This window comes from Phacochoerus africanus, chromosome 14, assembly GCF_016906955.1.
Source record: "Phacochoerus africanus isolate WHEZ1 chromosome 14, ROS_Pafr_v1, whole genome shotgun sequence".
Taxonomy (NCBI): Eukaryota; Metazoa; Chordata; class Mammalia; order Artiodactyla; family Suidae; genus Phacochoerus; species Phacochoerus africanus.
Genome location: NC_062557.1, coordinates 26198454 through 26219587, shown reverse-complemented (window position 1 = coordinate 26219587; position 21134 = coordinate 26198454).

The window sequence follows — 21134 nt, the reverse complement described above, 5'->3', positions numbered from 1 at the left end:
GGTCCCCACTGTCTGGAGCCTGGACTCCCCACGGGGCCCTGAGCTTCCCCCAACCCCCCAGGCAGCTTGCCTTTGCCCCGAGGAGGGGCCCTGGATAGGCCCCCATCCCTGTGCCTCAGTGTCTGCATCTGTAAAATGATGTGGTCACCTTATTCCACACCCAGGTCAGGGGTCATGAGGCCCCCACGTGACCAGGAAAGAGCGCCATCAGCTGGAAAGCATCGAGTCCAACCTAGGGGTTAGTCATATCTTTCTTAGCATCACCCATCCTCATGGCATCCTTGGAAACAGGTCCAGGGGGAGGCCCGCAGGCCACATCAGAGCTGTAGCATCAGTGGGGTGGGGGGGAGCTCACCCTAGGCGCTCAGGCCTGGGGGGTCTAGCCACACACAGAACACTCCTGGCCCAAGGCTTGCCCTCAGGCCAGTCTCTCCAAGAGGGCCTGGGTCTGTGGCACCAGGTGCTCTAAGGGGGTGTCAGGGAGGGGAGTGGGCGCCTCCCCTCTGATGGGGGTGAAACTCTGATGCCTGACTGGCAGATGCTGCTAGAGACACCTGGGCCCCAGCAGGAGCCAGGTGCAGCCCAAGCCCCAGGGCCTTGGAAGGTGTGTGTGTGTGGGGGGTCTTGATCCCCTATGTCCCATATCAGGCCTGGAGAGAAGGCAGGCAAGGCCCCCCCTTCCCCTGGGAAAGAGAATGGTCGTGGTACCACCTGCCACTGGGTCACAAAGGGGGCCCACTGGGTAGGAGGTCAGCGTGGCCAGAAAAACCAGACCTGGGAAGGGCCTAAAAGAAGTCCAGGGAGGAGCAGGAGGCACGGGGGCTGTGCTGGGAGCCCAGAGGACACCAACCAGGGAGGAAGCAGACAGCCTGGAGCTGGCCCAGCTCGCTGCCCTGCAGGCCGGCACAGGGACCAGTCTCCACCAGGGAGGGGGTGGGGCCTGAGCCCCAGCTTCTGGGTGAGAAAGGCATGGATGAGTCCAGCCTTCAGTGTCGGGAGGGGGTGCAGATCAATAAAAAGAAGGGAAGGGTCGGGAATTCCCTTTGTAGCTCTGCAGAAATAAATCCAACCAGTATCCATGAGGACACAGGTTTGATCCCTGGCCTCACTTGGTGGGTTGGGGATCTGGAATTGCCATGAGCTGTGGTGTAGGTCGCAGATGCGGCTCGGATCCCACGTTGCTGTGGCTGTGGTGCAGGCCGGCAGGTGCAGCTCTGACTTGACCCCTAGGCTTGGCACTTCCACATGCCTCGAGTGCAGCGCTAAGAAGCAAAAAAATAAAAAAGGTTTTTTAAAAAGAAGGGAGGGTTCTCTGGTGGCCTAGCAGTTAAGGACCAGCCTTGTCACTGCTGTGGCTCAGGTTTGATCCCTGACCTAGGAACGCACACATGCCAAAAAAAAAAAAAAAAGGTTGGGGAGAAAGACAAGGAGACAGAGAGAGAGCTTGGTAGAGATGGAGAGACAACATGGCAATAAAGACAAGTCTCCAGTCATACAGAGAACACGCAGGAGCTGGAGGAAGGAAGGATGCAGGGGAGAGAGTGTTCATCCTTGGGAACTGCAGTCTGGGGACAAGTCCAGAGCTGGTCCCTGATCTAGACAACGGACCAGAAACACAGAGAGCCAGAGAACCGAGAACAGAGGCAGAGAGAGATGGGGAAAGAGAAAGTAGAGAGATAAAGGCGAGCCAGAGAGCCAGAGCCAGATTGAAAGCCGGGAAGGGAGTGAGGGCGAGAGGCAGCCTGAGCGAGGCTCTAATTATGGGCGGGCGGGCAGAAGCAGAGGGCAGCCTCTTTGAAGTCTGTGGTGAGAAGCATCAAAGGGAGAGAAGGGAGGCCAGGAGGCAGGGGAGACACAGGAGGGGCCACCCTCTGCTCAGGCCCACCTGGACCTCCCAGTCTCCACCCCCACGCTGCCCCAGCCCCCCGCTCTCCTCCATCCCGCTGCGTGGGACTGGACTGGCCGGAGGTCTGCGCCCCTTGGTCACTGGCCTGGGGCTCTGGCTCCAGCTAATCGCTGCTGCCTTCTCAGTATCCCCATGGGCAGAGCAGGCTTCTGGCCTCAGGGACTCCCTGGCTTGGGGAGGGGATGGGCTTCCCTTGTGGTTACGGCAGCTACCCCCTCCCTGTGTCCCAGAAAATGCATCCTGGCATCTCTTAGACCCCACTTTTGGGATTCTGAGGCAGGTTCCGAGCCGCCCCAGCATCTCAGCACCAGCCCCTGTGACTGGCTTTTCCTTGGATACAGAAAGGTCCAATTCTCAAGATTCCCAGCTCTGAAATTCCCATTGTGGCTCAGCGGGTTGAAAACCCAACTAATCTCTGTGAGGATGCGGATTCGATCCCTGGTGTCATCCAGTGGGTTAAGGATCTGGCATTGCTGCAAGGTGTCGCGTAGTTTGCAGTTGTGCCTCAGATCCTACGTTGCTCTGGCTGTGGTGTAGGCCTCAGCTGCAGCTCAGATCCGAACCCTAGCCTGGCAACTTTCACACGCCACAGGTGCAGCCCTAAAAAGATTAAAAAAAAAAAAAAAAGATTTCCAACTCCCACCCAGGCAGATTTGGTCTCTTTTGGCTGCAGGAGGATGTCCCAAGGTGACTTCTGGCTACCCCCTTGTCTCAGGTCAGCAAATCAGCTGTGCTCGGAACCACCACAGGTCACCTTCTCCAATGGACGTCTTTCTGTCCGCCTCCTTTAGCCCATTCCAGAGTTCCATAGCCCTCTAGGCCAGAAAGCCCCTCTGATGGTCTCACCCAAATCTTTCATGCTGCCTCTTATTTCATTCAGAAAGAGGCCGGCGTTGGGGGATTCTCTGCCCAACAGCCTAGAAACACCTGGAAGTTCTTGCCAGAGCCCATCTCTGTGGTCTCAAGCCTTCTCAATCTCTGGGGGCCTCACCTACATCCTTCTGGTGTGTTCTTCAACCTGCTGCTTCTTGGACGCAGCTGAACCAGACAGCAGGGAGGGGGCGGTGGTCTCAGAAATAAAAGGTGGCATGAGGCAAACAAGCCAGGCCCAGCTGAATAGGAGTCTTGATCTTATGACCTCCTAGATGGGTAATACTAGGCATATTCCTTATCTTTCTGAGCCTCAGTTTTCTCATCTGTAAAATGGGAGAAGTGCTACCTACCTCGAAAGGATATCTGAGGCATTCCTGTTGTGGCTCAGTGGATTATGAACTTGACTGGGATCCATGAGGATGTGGTTCGATCCCCGGCCTCGCTCAGTGGGTTAAGGATCCGGCATTGCCATGAGCCATGGTGTAGGTCGCAGAGGCGGCTCGGATCTGGCATTGCTGTGGCTGTGGCGTAGGCTGGTAGCCGCAGCTCTGATTGGACCCGTAGCCTGGGAACCTCCATATGCCAAGGGTGTGGTCCTGAAAAGAAGAAAGGATGTTGTGAGAATTCAGTGTGATGATGGGTGGCAAGTGCCTGGCATCCAGCAGGGACTCAATGCAGAGGCTCCTATAACTGTCACGAAAGCTGAGCCATCCAGAGTTCCCGAGGGAAGATTTTCCCCAAGAGAAGGCAAAAGAGAATCCTCTTGAAGACAAGGATAGGCCTGGTTCCTGGGAAGGGAAAGAGAAACGATTCTGCAGCCCACCCTCCCCACCCCACACCAGGCACACCTCCTTCTGGCGCCAGCCTCCATGTGTCTTGTTACTGTTTCTGTTTGCTTCTCTCTTATTCAGGAACGCAGGTCAGTGTCCATCTTCTGTTATTAGGGTAGCATTGCTATCAAATCTGCGTTTTTTTGTTTTTTTTATGGCCACACCCACGGCATATGGAAGTTCCCAAGCTAGGGGTCGAATTGGAGCTGCAGCTGCCAGCCTATGCCACAGCCACAGCAATGCCAGATCCGAGCCACCTCTTCAACCTATACCACGGATTGTGACAACACCAAATTCTTAACCCACTGGGCGAGGCCAGGGATCAAACCCGCATCCTCACGGATGCTGTGTTGGGTTCTTAACCCGCTGAGCCACAGCAAGAACTCCCTGCTATCCAGTTGTTGTCAGCATCACACCACCCAGGAGATGCTGGGCTAATCTCTGTGATCCTGGGCTCCTGCAGGGCTAACTCTAATCTCAGGGAAAACAGAAGGGACAGCCTCAAGAAATCTGGCCACTGCCCCGACCCTGGGGAAGAAGCGAGCCCGCCAGAGAGTCACAGGGAATCCCATCTGACCCCTTTACACTCTGCAACCATCTGGGAGAAGATGCTGTTCACCCAGCATGGGAAGGAGGTGGAGGATGGCAGGCCGAGAGGAAAGCTGACACTGGATTCCCAGGATGCGCCACACCTATGGGCATGACTAACATGTCACAAATGCTCAGACCCTCAGACTTCAAAGATGAGAGCCCAAACCCAGCCCTGAATGGGATATAAATCAGGTCGCAACCAGGCAGCATCGTCTATATTTTTCCATTACATGGTTTCTCTCCATCAGTTCAGATGATCGAGGGCTGACCAAAACCAAGGAACTTGTTGTGAAAAACTCATTTGCTATATATGGAACCTATCTTTTTTTTTTTTTTTTTGGTCTTTTTGCCTTTTCTAGGGCCATACTCATGGCATATGGAGGTTCTCAGGCTAGGGGTCTAATAGGAGCTGTGGCATGAAAATGCCACAGCAATGCGGGATCCAAGCCATGTTTGCAACCTACACCACAGCTCACGGCAATGCAGGATCCTTAACCCACTGAGCGAGGCCAGGGATCGAACCCGCAACCTCATGGTCCTTAGTCGGATTCGTTAACCACTGAGCCAACGACAGGACCTCCAATGGAACCTATCTTTTAAAGGCTCCTCCAGGCTCCCACATCTCTACCATAAATCCACTCACACACCTACCACCCACTTTCCCATCTGTATCCTTCCATAAACCATCTATCCATCTGTCCACTCTTCATCTGTTCATCCTTCCTTCCATCATCCTTCTATGCATCCATCCATTCACCTACTCTTCCATCCATCTATCCATCCATCTATCCTCCACCCACCTAATAATCCATCCATTCAACCATTCACTCATATATCCATTTATCTGAATACTACCCACCCATCCATCCCAACTCCACCCACCCGCCCATCTACATATTCCACCAGCTCACTTATCCAACCATCCATTCACCTATCAACCCACCCATGCATCCCCCACCCAACTCAACTGTGCATTCACCCTCTTCTCTTTATCCACCCACCTACCACTATATGTCCCGCTTCATATACTGGTCCTCTCTTATATTGCCGGGACTGAGTCAGATCCCTAACTTCCATGGCCCTTCCCAAGTCAATGGGAAATCTCAGCTTCCTTCTTGGCATGCTTGGCAGTTTCCTTTCCATGGAAAGGATGGGACCAGGGCCTCGCTGGCTTCCACTGAAGATCAAATACAAGGAGACAGGAGGGAACTAAACCTGTAGAATAATGCGCTGGTGGAAAAGAATCTGGAGACGTCTTTAAGAACAAAGTAGATTTCAACCCCTCTGGCAGGAGGAGGAAGGGATTTCCGTGAATATTCACAAAAGCACAGGAGGAATGCAAGGACTGTCCATGCGATGGGGCCCTGATTGCTCCAGGATGGGGTGTGACTCAGGGCAGGGCCAGGTCCTCGCACCCCGCTCCCACTGGCCTGACTCCATTCCCGAGTTTCCCAAGACAGCAGACTCTTTGGGGGCGGCAGGGACAGGGTACTGAGGAGGCAGAGGCCCAACCATGGGAATGAGGAGGAACCCCAGGGTCTCTCTTGATCCTTATAGGGCAAGTCTCTGGGCTCCATCCTGGTTCTCTGGCTCCCCTGTTGCGTGATTTTGAGTAAATCCTTAACTTCTCAGAGCCTCAGTCTCAACACCTCTGAAATGGGAGGTGTAGCCATACCTGCCCTACGTGTCGAGAAGGTCTATGCGTGTAAAGAACTTTGAAAAGCATTTCCGAGGAGTTCCCGTCGTGGCTCAGTGGTTAACGAATCTGACTAGGAAGCACAAGGTTGCGGCTTCAATCCCTGGCCTTGCTCAGCGGGTTAAGGATCTAGCGTTGCCATGAGCTGTGGTGTAGGTCGTAGACACGGCTCGGATGTGGCATGGCTGTGGCTGTGGTGTAGGCCGGCGGCTACGGCTCCAATTCAACCCCTAGCCTGGGAACCTCCATGTGCCGCAGGTGCGGCCCTAGAAAAGTCAAAGAGACCAAAAAAGAAAAAAGAAAATAAGAGAAAAGAGAAGAAAGCATTTCTTGGTTGGCACAATACAAAGAAAGTGCTCGACTTGAAGCCTCAAAGTCAGGAGGCACAAAGGAACACACCAGTCACTCCCTGATGGAGAAGCCACGTGGCTCTCCAGAAGCACAAGACCCAGTGTCTTTCCTAAGACTCCTCCTTCGGCCCCACCCCTTCGCTTCACTAGGGTGGGCTGAGCCCCCACCAGAGGGGCGCCCGCTGGCTTCTCCCTCCTTCTTGCTCTCAGCACTTGGGCCTGATCTCACCCCCCACCCACCCCAGGAATGCAACGGGGAAGGAACGGAGGGAGGTCAGACCTGCAGTCGACGGTGGGGGCGCAGGGGGGGTGGGGGGGGGAGAGAGACAAGGGCCCGAACGAGAGATTCAAAGACATAGGGGTGCCCGACACAGGTGTAGGCCCGCCAAGCACACGCTGAGTGATGGAGAAGAAGACACACAGGGGAGACCTGGCCCCACCAGCAGTGGTAGGTGAGTACCCAGGACCCACTGCCTTTCGGGCTGCACCTCTGCTTCCACCGTGGTTTGGGGGCAGGGGAACACACCCACCCACCCACCCACTCACCCACACACACACACACCACCCTCCAGGCTGGAGAGGCTGCCGTGAGGGCACCGCCCCTGGGCTCTGAGGTGTCGGTGCCAGCCGGGTGGGCTGGCATGAGGTGGGGAGAGGGCGGCGCGGGCAGCTAATCCCCCCAGCGTCTCCCAGACGCCCACAGAGCCCAGGGTGAGCTCTTTGTCTGAGTGCAGAGACGACAGAGGGGCGGCGGGCAGGCGGGCAGGCTCCTCTTTCTCTCCCCTGCCTCCCGCCCCGGGGCAGGTAGAAGCCTGCCGTCTGTGGGGATGGTCGGAGGGAGTGGGGGTGAGAGGATTAGGAGAGAGACAGGCGCTTGCAACGTGGAGGGTTGCCTCCCTCAGCCCCAGAGGGCCTGTGGCTTTGGGTCCCCAGGAGGGCAGTGGGGCATGACCCTCCTCCAGAGCTGGCCTCGTTTGCCCCCCGGGGAAGCGGGTGGGTGGCTGGTAGCCCCCGCTGCACATTCACATGTGCAGTCACACCCAGAATGACAACACACACACACACACACACACACACACACACAGCCTGAGTCCCAAACGCTGCATCCACACGAGTGTTTACTGCCAGCCTCACATCAAGGGGGATAATTACACAACCCCACAGGATCAGAGCTGGACGGTTTCAAACAGCCCTAGTCCCTCATCTACCACCGTATTCATAGGCGGCCCCCCCAAAACATCATGATGGGGTCACATGCTGTCCTAGTCACCTACGAGGGAGCGGTGCCATAGCCACTGGTGGGGTTTCTGACACCCACACGCCACCCGAGCCCAGCAACACAGCCACCCACACCACGCAGGTCCCGGCTGGTCAGCCCCCCTCACCCAGTGCTCCCAGAGTGCCCACCGCCCCAAAGCCTCGGCGCTGAGTCAAACACGCATGCGCCTGGCGCACGCCCGAACCCACCACCCGGCGCCACTTGGCACCATGTGGTTGCCTCTCTGTGCGCCTGTTTCTTTCTCTCTTGCACGTATAAACCCCGACCCTCCCAACCTTCTCCAAACATCGGCGCCCAAACATGTCAGTCTCCTTAGAAAGAATGGAAAGGCCACCCCTTTCCTGTCCCTGGAACTCTGCCCCCTGCCCACCCCTCCTGACTGAGGACTCCCAGGCCAGGCTAAGCCCCATGCCACAGACATGCTAGGCCTAGGCTGGGCCCCAGGCTGACAGCTGGGGGTGGTGGCATGGGGAGCGGACAGCAGATCACCGCAGCCCCAGGCCTGCCCCCCAGTGCCTGCAGCAGCCTTCATGCCCACAGACACATCCTGAGCCGTTCAGAGCTGAGTTGTCCTGGCTGGCATTGACACTGCCCCCACCCCTAGCCCCAGAGATAGGCAGGGTCCCTTTGCCCCTTCTCCTCCCTGACCCCGCTCCCTACGGCGCTGCAGCCCAGGAGCCCAGCGTTGGCAAGCTGAGTCCCGCTGTGGCCAGCGCCTCCAAGGATGAAAGACCTCTGGCTCCTCCAGAAACCAGGGCTAAATATACCCCTCGCCAGCTTTCTTGTGCCTAACTGGAACCAGCTGGGCAAGACCCACCCTTCCGCCTGCAGGACAGGCCGTGGGCCATCAGGCTATGGACAGATCGACAGGCCGCTGCCCAGAGGCTCGCTTGATACAGCCCTGGGACATGGGAAGTGGAGCCTGGAAGCAGAAAAAGAAAACTATGTCTCTCACACCCCTCTCCCCAACCCCCATCGAAAAGACAAAAGTGGCGGAGTTCCCACTATGGCACGGTGAGTTAATGATGCAGCTTGTCTTTGTGGAGGCACCGGTTAGGTTCGAGCCTCCCCGCCACCCCCATCCCCTGGCCGGCATGGTGGGACAGTGGGTTAAGGATCCAGCATTGCTGCAGCTGTGGTGTAGATCGCAGATCTGGCTCGGATTTAATCCCTGGGCTGGGCACTTCCACATGCCTTGGGTGCAGCCGAGAAAGGAAAAAAAAAAAAAAAGACGGCAATGTTCTCCGAAAGCGGGCCACGTGAAAGCAAGCCTGGCACCCGCGAAACGGGCGGCTTCCAGCTCTCAGTTTTTCTATCTGCAAAATAGGGAAAAAATAGCGCTGACCTCGTCGAACTGCACACAGTAATGAAATAATATAGGTAAAGCGCCGGGACAGTACCTGGCACACAGGAAGCACTCGGTAAAGGATGATCATTATTTTGAGCATTCCTCGAGAATGACACTGAAGGTGCTGGGGCTGCAAAATCCTGGACACACACAGATGCAGGCCCTGGCCTATTCGCCTCAGATCAGCCTCAGAGCAGCAGGGCTGGGGGGGAGGGGGCAGAGGGATGGGCTGGTGGGGGGGGGGGTGGGGGGGGGGGGAGGGGGGTTTGGCAGATCAGTGAGGGGCCCTGGCAGGGAGGGGTCAGATGAGCCAAGACACGCCCCCACCCACCGGGCCCTGCCCCAGGCCAGGCCACGTCCCGGCTCCCCTCCCCCTGCCAGGACTCCGCCCCGGGCTGTGGTCTGTGCTGTGGCTGCAGCTCCCACGCCGCGGCCCAGTTTAGCGGCTCCAGCCCTCGGCCCCAGGACGGCCCACTCTCTGGCCCAGTCCAGAGGCCTGAAATAGGAAGGAAGAGGGGCCTAAAAATAGCCCTAATTACAGAGGGGCCCAAGGGGGTGGGGGGCGGCGGCTCCTCTCTGGCTCCTGGGCACTGCCACAGCCGGCCCAGGATCCTGCTCGGGCCCTGGGGAAGGGACCCCACCCTGGACCTCCTGTCCCCAGCCCACAGCAGGCCTCCCAGGGGAACAGGGAGGGAGGGGGGGTGGGGTGGGGGGATGGGCCAGGAGGGACGTTTAGCCCAAGTTAGGGCCAACATGATCCCCTCCCCAGACTCCAGGGCTGTGACAGCCGACCCCCTCTGCTGCCCACACGGGAGGATCACTCACAGCAGCTCCTGGCCTGATAGCTGCCGCTGAGGGCATTGTCCTCACTCAGCCTACATTTCCCTAATCCTGGCCTCCTGCCTCCTCCAGGAAGCCTGCCTTGAATACCTTCCCCTGGCTCTGGCTCTATACCAGCAGGGGCTCCCAGAAAGCTACACCTGTGTCTCCCCCTATCAAGAGGTTTCTGGGCCAAGATCATGTTTCCCATCATCCTGGGGGTCCTAGGGGGTGGAGAGGGGCCGCCTCTTCTGCATTTCAGCCCCATTAGAAGAAACAGAACACAAAGATACATAGAGACCAAAGGAGAAAAAGGAGAGACTGGTTGGTGTAGAGATGCCTAAATTCTGAGACGACCTAGAGGCTGAGATAATAGTGGGCACCTCCCTGGGTAAAAGATTATCTTGGGTCAGGTTTGAAAGACACAAGCCAAGAGACACCAAAGGGCCAGCCGTAGGGCCTTACCATGGGAGAAAAGGTTCAAGAGCTCCACCTGCTCTCAGGAGCCTCACGCCATCCCCTTCCCTCCCGCCCCTGCCAGCCCAGGAACCCCAACCCAGGTTTGGGAACCTGCACAGCTAGGGTTCAAGTTCCTTCCCGCTACGGGCTTGCTGTCCCACCCTAGGCGACTGGCTTCATTCCTCTGAGTTTCACTCTCTTCATGTGCACCATGCATGCCACTCAGGACCTCACAGGGTTCGGGGTGGAAAGACCATAAGGTGTATGGACATCCTTTGTGAGGCTGGGGCATGAAAGCCTCTCCCGGGGAGCCGGGAGCTCCTGGCCCCCACCCTGGCCCTGCCCATATTTTGGTGCATCTGTTTTCCTCCATGTTTAAAATCCCAGAAAGGCCCTGGGCAGGGTGTGGGTGCTGGGAAGGGTTAAGGGTGGTTAATCACCCTGGGCTGGGGGCGGGGTGGTGGTGGGGTAACCCTCAGTAAGGATGGCACACATGGTACACTAGTGCCATCTGGTGGCTACAGATAGTAATGCCGGTGTTATTTACTGGGTTGAGAGGAGCCAGGAAGGTGGGGAAAGCAGGAAAGTGGAAGTTAAAGGAAAGGAAGGAGACAGAGAGACAGGCGTTAGGAAAAGGGGAGGGGGGGGGGGGAGAAGTTCCCGCCGTGGCTCAGTGGTTAACGAATCCGACTGGGAACCATGAGTTTGTGGGTTTGATCCCTGGTTAAGGATCCAGCGTTGCAGATTGTAGATCGCAGACGCAGCTGCAGATTGTAGATTGCAGATGCGGCTCGGATCCCATGTTGCAAGAGGAAAGATGCCGAGGACTGGGACTCTCAGATGTTACCACTGGCCCAGGGCTCCCAGAGGCCATAGGGGACCCCACCCACCAGGCCATCAGTACAGGAGTTTGAGCCATGAGGCCTGAAGGTCAGGAGACAGATCCAGTGGGTCAAACCAGGGGTTACTCCATAGCGACCCCCAGATTTTTTTCTTTTTTTGTGTGTGCCCCACCCCACAAAGCATATGGAGTTCCCATGCCAGGGATCTGAGCCAGGGATCAAATTCGAGCCACAGTTTCGACCTAAGCCGCAGCTGCAGCAACAGCGAGCTGGATCCTCAACCCATTGTGCTGGACTGGGGATCAAATCTACGTCCCAGCACTCCCAAGACACCCATGATCCTGTCGCGCCACAGCGAGAACTCTGAGACACCCCCCCCACCCCACCCCCGCCCCAAGTTTTAAGGCCCAGCCCCCTTGAGCCTTCAGCTCTAGGCCCCCCCAGATACCAAGGATGAGGTGAAATGGTCCCAAGAGCCCTGGCCAAACTGGTCCCTGGAAAAGGTTAACTACAATTCCCCCAAGGACGCAAATGACAGCAAACACCCTGCCCACGTGCCAGAGCGCAGCACACACCCTCCAGGCCCCGTGGACACCCATGACACGCACCTGTGTTATGCAGATGGCTTGGGCCGGGCGGGGTGCAGGGGGCCCCCACCTCACCCTCTTCCCTGCTTCCTCTCAGGGGCGGGAGGCAGAGGGGGACTTGTTTACCACTTCAGCTCAGGCAGTGCTGATGAGCTCAGACTGGCCCATTGCCCTCCCCGGGCAGGGCCAGGCCTGAGTCATGGGGGTCAGATGACTGACGGAGGAGGCTAAATGGGTCCCATCCTGCAGCCCCCAGGAGCTGCTGGAAGCCCCTCCCTTCCCACCTACCCCCGCAACAGAGGGCTGCCCTTCCAAAGCGGTCAGGGACTCCCGGGCACACGGGACCGGGGTGGGGGGACGTCCTAAGGTTCAGGCCACCACCAGCCCCTCCCCAGATCAGAGGACAACAGGGCGGATGGCCCCCTTCATCTCTGCCCAGCCAGGTCCCCTGAGCACGCCTCCAGGAGCAGGACTTGCCCTCTGGGGCAGCCTGGTTCAGGCCAACGCTCTCCCAGAACGCCAAGCACCCCCTCAGTCACGTGCAAGCCTCCCCCCCCCGCCCCCACATCTTGGAAATAAATGAAATGCTGGAAAAAAATGGTTGTGCTGGAAACGATGGTCCTGCTTCCTGAGCCTCGGGTTGGCTCCACTGTCAGATGAGAGGGAACCAATGTCCTCCAGTGGCATGTCCCAGTGTTGTTCCCGGGGCTGCAGCCGGTGAAAGCTCAGAGGAAGCGCTGAGCTCAGGCCCCCAACAGACCTGCAGGCCTTGGAATTACCTGCCAGTCGGAAAACCCACGCTTTGGATGGCAGCGTAACCAAGGTCAGGTCCAGGCACCTGCCCCCACCTTCACGATGTGTTGTTGTCTTGTACAATCCTTTCCAATACTGTGGGCCATTTGATGTCTATTGAAAATAAATTTTTTTGGGGGGGTCACATCTAAGCAGAATTTTTTTTTTCCTTTTTTTTTTTTGGCCACACCTGAGGCTTATGGAAGTTCCCGGGCCAGGGATTGAATCTATGCCACAGCTGCAGCAGTGCCACATCCTGAACCCACAGTGCCACAGCAGGAACAGCTCCTTTTCTTTTTTAGTTGAAAATAAATTTCCTTTTTTTTGTTTTGTTTTGTTTTGTTTTGACTTTTTAGGGCCAGACCCACAGCCTATGGAAATTCCCAGGCTAGGGGTTGAATCAGAGCTGTAGCTGCCAGCCTACGCCAGAACCACAGCAATGCCAGATCCAAGCCACGTCTGCAACCTACACCACAGCTCATTGCCGGATCCTTAACCCACTGAGTGAGGCCGGGGATTGAATCTGAATCCTCATGGATACCCGTCAGATTTGTAACTTGCAGATTTGTAACAACAGGAACTCCCCAAAAATAAAGTCTTAAGGGATTTAAATGCCTCCCCCACCCCTGTTCATTTTTTTGCGAGTTTCACCAAAAGTACAATTTCCATGGGACCCTCCCTCCTGGTCCCAGTTCACTCCACCATTGGCCCAGCACATTTACGCAGGGGCACACAGGGCCACACAGGGCCTACCATTGCTGCCTGGGTTTGGATGCGTTTGGCCTCATCTCCCCAAGGACCACTGGCCCCTTTGGTCAAGCCTGGAGCCCTTCGCTCTTGGCACCCCTCGCCCCCCAGCTCCCCGCCCAACACTCCACACATATGGCACAGAGTTAGACACACAAGCAGGTTCTGTCCAGGTCATGCCACTAGACTCACTGGGTGGCCTTAGGCCCCACTGTGGAAGTTCCCTCTGTGGCTCAGCAAGCTAAGAACCCAACCAGTAACCAGGAGGATGTGGGTGGGTTTGATCCCTGGTCTCAATCCATGGGTTAAGGATCCTACGGCGCTGCAAGCTATGGCATAGGTCTCAGATGGGGCTCCGATCTGGCATTGCTGTGGCTGTGGCGTGGGCCAGCAGCTGCAGCATGGATTCAACCCCTAGCCTGGAAACTTCCATACGCTGTAGGTGCCCCCCCCCGCCCAAAAAAAGGCCCCACTGTGGGCATCCCTGTCCCATCTGTACAAAGAAGGAGTTGGAAAAGATAACCCAGAGGTCCCTCTGAACCCTGAACTCCAGGGTTTTCTAACTCACCAACAGAGGTGTCCTATTGCAAAACTGAATGAGACCTGGGGAAAGAATAGGTGTGAGGCCTCCCTCCCCCTGCCCTCCTTGCCCCAAGCTGGCACTGACTCTCCTATTGCTCCTTTGGCACTGCCCACTTCCTCCCGGCCACCCCCTGGCCTCACTGATCCCCACAATCCACCCACCGCCACCCTGCCCCTGGCGGCCTCCTGCTTCAAGCCCTGACAGTGCCCAGGCCCTTCCCCGTCCGCTCCTCTGATCTCCAACCCTGTCAGCCCCTCTCCCCAGCTTGGCACAGCATCTTTCAGCCTGCTGTCTGCCAAGCCTGGGCATCGCCCACTCTCCATGCCTGGGCACCAGGGTTTGGCTTTTGCCTCCCCAAACCTTCAAGCCTCAACACTGTCCTCGCCCACCCGCCCCCTGGGCGCCAGAGACTTGCTGACTCCTGCCAAAGTCAGCCTGGTCATCCCCCTGCCTCAGGGCCAATCGACACCTCCAGCAGCGCTGACTGGCCCTGGCCACTGTCACCTCTTTGGGTCCCCGGGGTGATGAGTCCACTTACTCCACAAGTCAGCTTCACTGTGTCACCATCAGCAACATCAAAGACAAGTTCCTCAGAGTTCCTGCTGTGGTGCAGTGAGTTAAGAATCTGACTGCAGGAGTTCCCATCATGGCTCAGTGGTTAGCGAATCCTGAGGTTGCGGGTTCGATCCCTGGCCTCGCTCAGTGCATTAAGGATCCGGGGTTGCCGTGAGCTGTGGTGTAGTTTGCAGACATGTCTCGGATCCCGCGTTGCTGTAGCTGTGGTGTAGGCTGGTGGCTACGGCTCTGATTGGACCCCTAGCCTGGGAACCTCCATATGCTTCAGGAGCAGCCCAAGAAATGGCAAAAAGACAAAAAAAAAAAAAAAAAAAGGAGTTCCCACTGTGCCTCAGTGGTTAACGAACCCAACTAGTATCCATGAGGACGAATGGTCGATCCCTGGCCTTGCTCAGTGGGCTAAGGATCCAGTGTTGCTGTGGCTGTGGTATAGGCCGGTGGCTACGGCTCCGATTGGACCCCTAGCCTGGGAACTTCCATATGCTGTGGGAGTGGCCCAAGAAATGGCGGGAAAAAAAAAAAAAGAAAAAAAAGAATCTGACTGCAGGAGTTCCCATCGTGGCTCAGTGGTTAATGAATCCAGGTAGGAACCATGAGGTTGCGGATTCGATCTCTGGCCTCGCTCAGTGGGTTAAGGATCCAGTGTTGCCGGGAGCTGTGGTGTAAGTCACAGATTTGGCTCAGATCTGGCATTGCTGTGGCTGTGGGGTAGGCCGGCCGCTACAGCTTCCATTCGACCCTTAGCCTGGCCACTTCCATACACTGAAGGTGTGCGGCCCTAAAAAAAGAAGAAGGGGGGGAGGGGGAGGAAGAAGAGAAGGAGGAGAAGGAGGAGAAGGAGGAGAAGAAGAAAGAGAAGAGGAGGAGGAATCCGACTGCAGTGGCTCAGGTCATGCAAAGGTACAGGTTCGATTCCCCGGCCTGGCTCAGCTGTGGCTGGGATTCAGTCCCTGGCCCAGGAACTTCCATATGCCAAAGATGTGGCCATAAAAAGAAAAAAAAAAAAAAAAAAAAGGCGAGTCCTTCATGAGTCCCAGAGGTGGCAGGTGCCCAGACGTCCCCAAGGGGGCCAGTAGCTGATGATGGGGTTTCAGAGCTTCCTGTCAGGACTCTTAATGGGAAAAGTGAAAGCAGACCTGTGGGCGCAGCACTGGTGGGCGCTCTCCTGCCCTGGCTCAGCCCAGTTTCTGCCACCAGCCCCTTCACTGCAGTTTTTGCTCCATTTTGTCCCATTGACCCTTCCCTCTTTCTTAAAACCCCTCTCCCTGTATTTTTCCTATTTCTCTTCTAATCTTCCTTCTTCAAAATGTATTAATTATAGCAGGCACATAAAAAGGTATAGATAATATTATAGCCAACCAGAATGCTCACGATGTAGCCTAAGAAAGGCATCATTGGCGTTCCCGTCGTGGTTCAGTGGTTAACGAATCCGACTAGGAACCATGAGGTTGCGGGTTCAATCCCCGGCCTCGCTCAGTGAGTTAAGGATCTGGCGTTGCTGTGAGCTGCGGTGTAGGTCGAAATGACCTATATCCCTTCCCTAATCCCCTCTCCCTCCCCATGTGTACTTTTGCTATATGGATGTGTACTTTTTATAATATGGATAGATGGGGGCTCCTGCTGTGACTTAACAGAATTGGCAGCATCTTGAGAGCGGTAGGACACAGGTTTGATGCCCAGCACAGTGGGTTAAGATCCAGCATTGCCGCAGCTGCGGCTTAGGTTGTCACTGCGGCTTGGATCTGATCTCTGGCCTGGGAACTCCATATGCTGCAGGGTGGCCAAAAATGAGGGGAAAAAATATATAGATATATGTTTTTCATGTTTTAAAATTCATACTCTAGGTATCCTTCTGCAACTTTCTTTAGTCGAATATTATATGAGTTTTATCCACAGTTGATAAACTTTAGTTCATTCATTTTCACTGCTGTGTGGTATTCCACTGCCATATTGATTTATCCATTTCCCTGTTAATGGATATTTAGATTAATTTTGATCTTGTCTTAAATTGGAAAAGTAATACACACATATATTCTCATTGTAAAATATTCAAATCAGGAGCTCCCTTCATGGCTCAGCTGTTAACGAACCCAACTAGGATCCATGAGGATGCAGGTTCAGTCCCTGGCCTTGCTCAGTGGGTTAAGGATCCAGCATTGCCATGAGCTGCGGCATAGGTTGCACAGGCCAGCAGCTACAGCTCCCATTCAACCCCTAGCCTGGGAATTCCATATGCCGAAGGTGTGGCCCTTAAATAGCAAAAAAAAAAAGAAGAATAAAATATTCAGATCATACTGGGCATGGAATAGATGATGGAAAATGCTCTTTATCTGCTATCCATCTCAAAAGTTACCACTACAACCGCCCACATGTACTTCACAGCCCTTTTTCTGGATGTTAACATATGCGTATTGGTTTATCAGCTGGCCCCTTCATCTCCTCAGGTTCCAAATTCACAGACTCAGCCAACTGTGGATTGAAAATATTCGGGAAAAAAATTCCGTAGAGTTCCAAAAAGCAAAATTTAATTTGCTATGTGACAGCAACTATTTCCGTACCATTTACATTGTACTGATGGCTATTTGCAGAGCATTTACATTATAATTAATCTAGCGATGGTTTAAAGTATAGGGCAGGAGGTAGGTAAGCTAGTGTGTAAGGTGCGTGCAAAGACTATGCCATTTTATATAAGGGACTTGAACGTCCTCGAATTGTGGTGGTCCTGGAACCCAACCCCATGGATATTGACAGACAATGGTATGCATGTGTCTTTTATAAGCACCTCTTGCTTTGGTGTCTAGCCCTCTTTTTTTTTTTTTTTTTTTGTCTTTTTTCCTTTTTAGGGCTGCTCCCGTGGCATATGGAGGTTCCCAGGCTAGGGGTTGAATCAGAGCTGTAGCCACCGGCCTACGCCACAGCTACAGCAACTTGGGATCTGAGCCGCGTCTGCCACCTACCCCACAGCTCATGGCAACGCTGGATCCTTAACCCACTGAGTGAGGCCAGGGATCAAACCCGCAACCTCATGGTTCCTAGTCGGATTCGTTAACCACTGTGCCACGATGGGAACTCCTAACCCTCTCTTCCATCCCAATGCACCCATCCTTCTAAATTCTCCTTTTCACACCACCCCCTTGTCCATCCCCAGCCTCTTAAACCCCGAGGCTGCTCAGATCGCCAGCTTTAACTTGTTTATTCTCATCTCCCCTCTGTTATCTTGGTCTCCCCTAGCTTCACCTGCTCAGTCCCCTGACTTCCTTAAAGCTCCATGACCTTGTCCCCCAGGCTCTGAGAAACTCCCAGCCTCCTCTCTTGCACACTCACAGACCTTTCAAACTCTCAGACTGTCCATAGTGCTACACACCAGCAGCTCCCCACCCTCCCAGAGGGGCTCCCCTTCTTCTTCGCCAGCCCAATGCTTTCCTCGCCCCTCCCTCCAGACCTCAGACCTGCTGACACCCTTTGCAATGACACAAACAGTCCTCCTCTCCCCAGCCCCAGGTCCACAATGTCCGCTATAGACAATCACAATTACTTCCTCAAAGTTTTCTTCCTTGTCTCCAGCTCCTCCATGAGGGAAGGAGGATCGGGGAACCCATGAAAGGAAACAAACACAATCCCACATAACTCCTTTCTTCTAAAACCTTCTGTGGCTCCCCAGTGTCTGCCGGATAAAACCCACACGCCTCGACCTGGCATTCAAGGCTTCATCTCTTCATTCCCCGATCCCCAGGCAGCCTCTACAGAGTCTCACTGAGAGCTCAGGTGTTCCAGCCTGGGTGAACAGGACAGGGGCCAACCCCGAGTCCCATGCCCCCGCCCCCCATCAGCCAAGTTACCCAACCCATGCGCTGCCTCCAGCCTCCTCCCTGAACCGAGAAACAAACTGTTCTGCAGACAGTGGGCTCTGGAGGCTCCACTTGGTCAACTCAGGAGAGTGCGTGGTACTTATATTTTCAATTAGCTTGTTTGCTTTTCTGCCACCCTCGCCCACCAAGAGCCAGCAAGAAAAGGCCGACTGGAAGCATGAGCTTCTCCTCGCCCACTAATGGGGTCAGACTCCAGCCGCCTGGATCACACAGAGGCGCTGGGAGACACAAGCACAAGGAGAGACTTCACCGCACGTGTCAGGCAAGGGCCGAGGCAGAACCATATCCCCCTACCAGGGGGACTCGAAAGGCCTGAAGCTTCTGAACCCTAAACTTTAAGGTCAGGCACACTGAACCTTGGCTAAGAGACTTGGCCACAAGGAGCTCCTGGTCCGACAGGAGAAACCCAGTCCTGTCCTTAAGAAACTCTCAATCCAATGACACAATATCAGGGAAAGCTGAAATGGTTTTCCTTAATCTGGCTTGCCTGTGACATAGGGATGAGTGTTATTGTTTAATTATATTATTCATAGCAGTAATTATTGCTACCATTTGTTAAGGCCATAGTCCTGACTTAAATTCTTCTTTTTTTTTTTTTGCTTTTCAGGGCCGCACCTGCAGCATCTAGAAGTTCCCAGGTTAGGGGCTGGATCGGAGCTACAGCTGCTGGCCTACACCACAGCCACAGCCACACAGGATCTGAGCCACATCTTCGACCTATACCACAGCTCACGGCAACTCGGGATCCTTAGCCCACTGAGTGAGGCCAGGAATCGAACCTGCATCCTCATGGATACTAGTTGGGGTTTGTTACCACTGAGCCATGACAGGAACTCTGATAGGGGCTGTTTAAATCATTCTCAGAAAAAAATTAAAAAGGAAATACATCAATAAATAAAAATAAATCATTCTCAGGACTCAGAATTTTGAAACCGGGCTATCTATACCTTCAGGGCCTCCCAGAGACCTTCAGGATATTATTGAGAGGCTAGAAATGCCCAAAGGAAGGCAGGCTGGGGCTAAATTGTCTGCCATGCCTACACAAGAGAGCTAAGGCTCGTTTGCTCCATCTGCGACCTGTGCGTGGAGAGACCCACTTTTCCAAACCCAAAGTGTTTTGTCTAGGACAAGTGTGGGTCAAGGGGTCCAGGAGTCTTCTCTTCCCCCATGCTCTTGCCATGGCCCCTTCCACACTGTTAAACGTGTTCAAACGTTCATCTGTTTCTTTCATCTGTGTCCTGGGGCAACGCCCATGAGATAAGGTACGTAGCAAATCCAGAATCAATGAATGAATGCACGAACGTGACCTCAAAGATTCGCAGTAAAGTCATGGCCTCTGGAAGGATCCACAGAGTGCGAAGACTATTGCCCCCGTCATGCACTCCCGGCTACTTTTACCCTTTCATTGGAAGGATGGCGCTGCCCGCCCGCAGGAAGCTCGCCTCCTCTGATGGCCCAGCCCCTCCTTTACCCTCCCGCCTCTCTATGCAAGGGACAGATCCTGAGACCTGGACTCAGCTCTCGCCGGCGCCTGGATCTGCCAACTCGGAGTTGGCGGGGTAGGGGGTGGGGATCGGGCTTCAGAAGAAGCCTCCACATGGGGGCGCTGGAAGGGCGCGGGAAAGACGGAAGCAAGGTCCCGGCGGCATCCTCTGGGCTGGGGGAACCCAGATCGCCAGCTCCCCCAGCTCCCCTTCCCGCTCGGGCCCTTCTCCGTCGTGGGGAAAGAGCCCGCGGCGGGGAGGCCGATCAGGTTCCCGACTCTGCCACTTCCCAGCTTGGGCGGCCTGGCCCGAGGCACCCAGCCTCCCGGAGCCGGCCAGTCGTCCCACCTCCTTTGGACGCATTCGGCGCTCTGGAAACGTCAGCTTCCTGCCCGCATCCCGCCCTCGGCTCGTGTTTCCCCCGTCTCTGCTCTCCTCCCTCGTGCGTCCTTTCTCCTCCCGGCTCCGCAATCTTAGCCAAACCGCAGCCTTTAGCAATCGCGCGCGCCCACCCGGCGCCCGGGCAGCCTCGCCGCGGCCGCGACCCACCCCGCGGCCCGCCCGCCGCCCGCGCGCCGCCCGCTCTGCCAGCCTTGTCCCTGCTCAGCCTCGGCGCCCCGACCCTTCGCCGGGCCGCGAGGATGGGGCGAGGAGAGACGCGCTGGCCAGGGCCGTGCCCGGGTGGCCGAGGGCACCGGGCGGGGCGGCGGGCTCGGCTGCCGGGGGCCGCAAGCGCCAGCCCGACCGCAGCCCGAGGGCAAGGCTGCAAATAGCCGCGGTTTCCAGCCCGTGCCCGGCCTCCCTCCCGGCCTTCCGGACCTTTGGGATTTTCTCTTCCTTCTTCCCGCCGTCCTCTCCTCTGCCCGGTGGCCCCTTCCTGCACCCCCCTCCCTTCCCTTGCACCCACCACACCCCGTCCCACGCAGCCGGGGCCAGGAGACCAGCGCTGAGGTCCAGGGCCCCAGAAGTCGAATAATCACAAAAACTAAGTTAGGATTAATTGAGCACATATTATGCGCACTGACAGAGCCCTTTAAGGGCGGGCATCCGTGAAATATTTCCCACCACTAGTTGAGGGGTGGCTCCAGTTTGCAGATGGAGAAACTGAGGTTCAAAGAATGCCTTTGGGGAGTTCCCATCGTGGCTCAGTGGTTAACGAATCCGACTAGGAATCATGAGGTTGCGGGTTCAAGCCCTGGGCCCACCCAGTGGGCCGGGGATCCTGCGTTGCCTGAGCTGTGGGGTAGGTCACATACGCAGCTCGGATCTGGCCTTGCTGTGGCTGTGGTGCAGGCTGGTGGCTTCAGCTCCGGTTGGACTCCTAGCCTGGGAACCTCCATAGGCCCCGGATTCAGCCCTAGAAAAAGACAAGGGGAAAAAAAAAAAGTGTCCTTGGGTCCTAAGGCCACCTTGTTTGGACCTGCAGAATGGGGAAACCCTCTCCCCCTGCCCAGAGGCCCATGCTGTAACTCTGCCTCCAACCCTGAGCTGCTAACTGTTGTG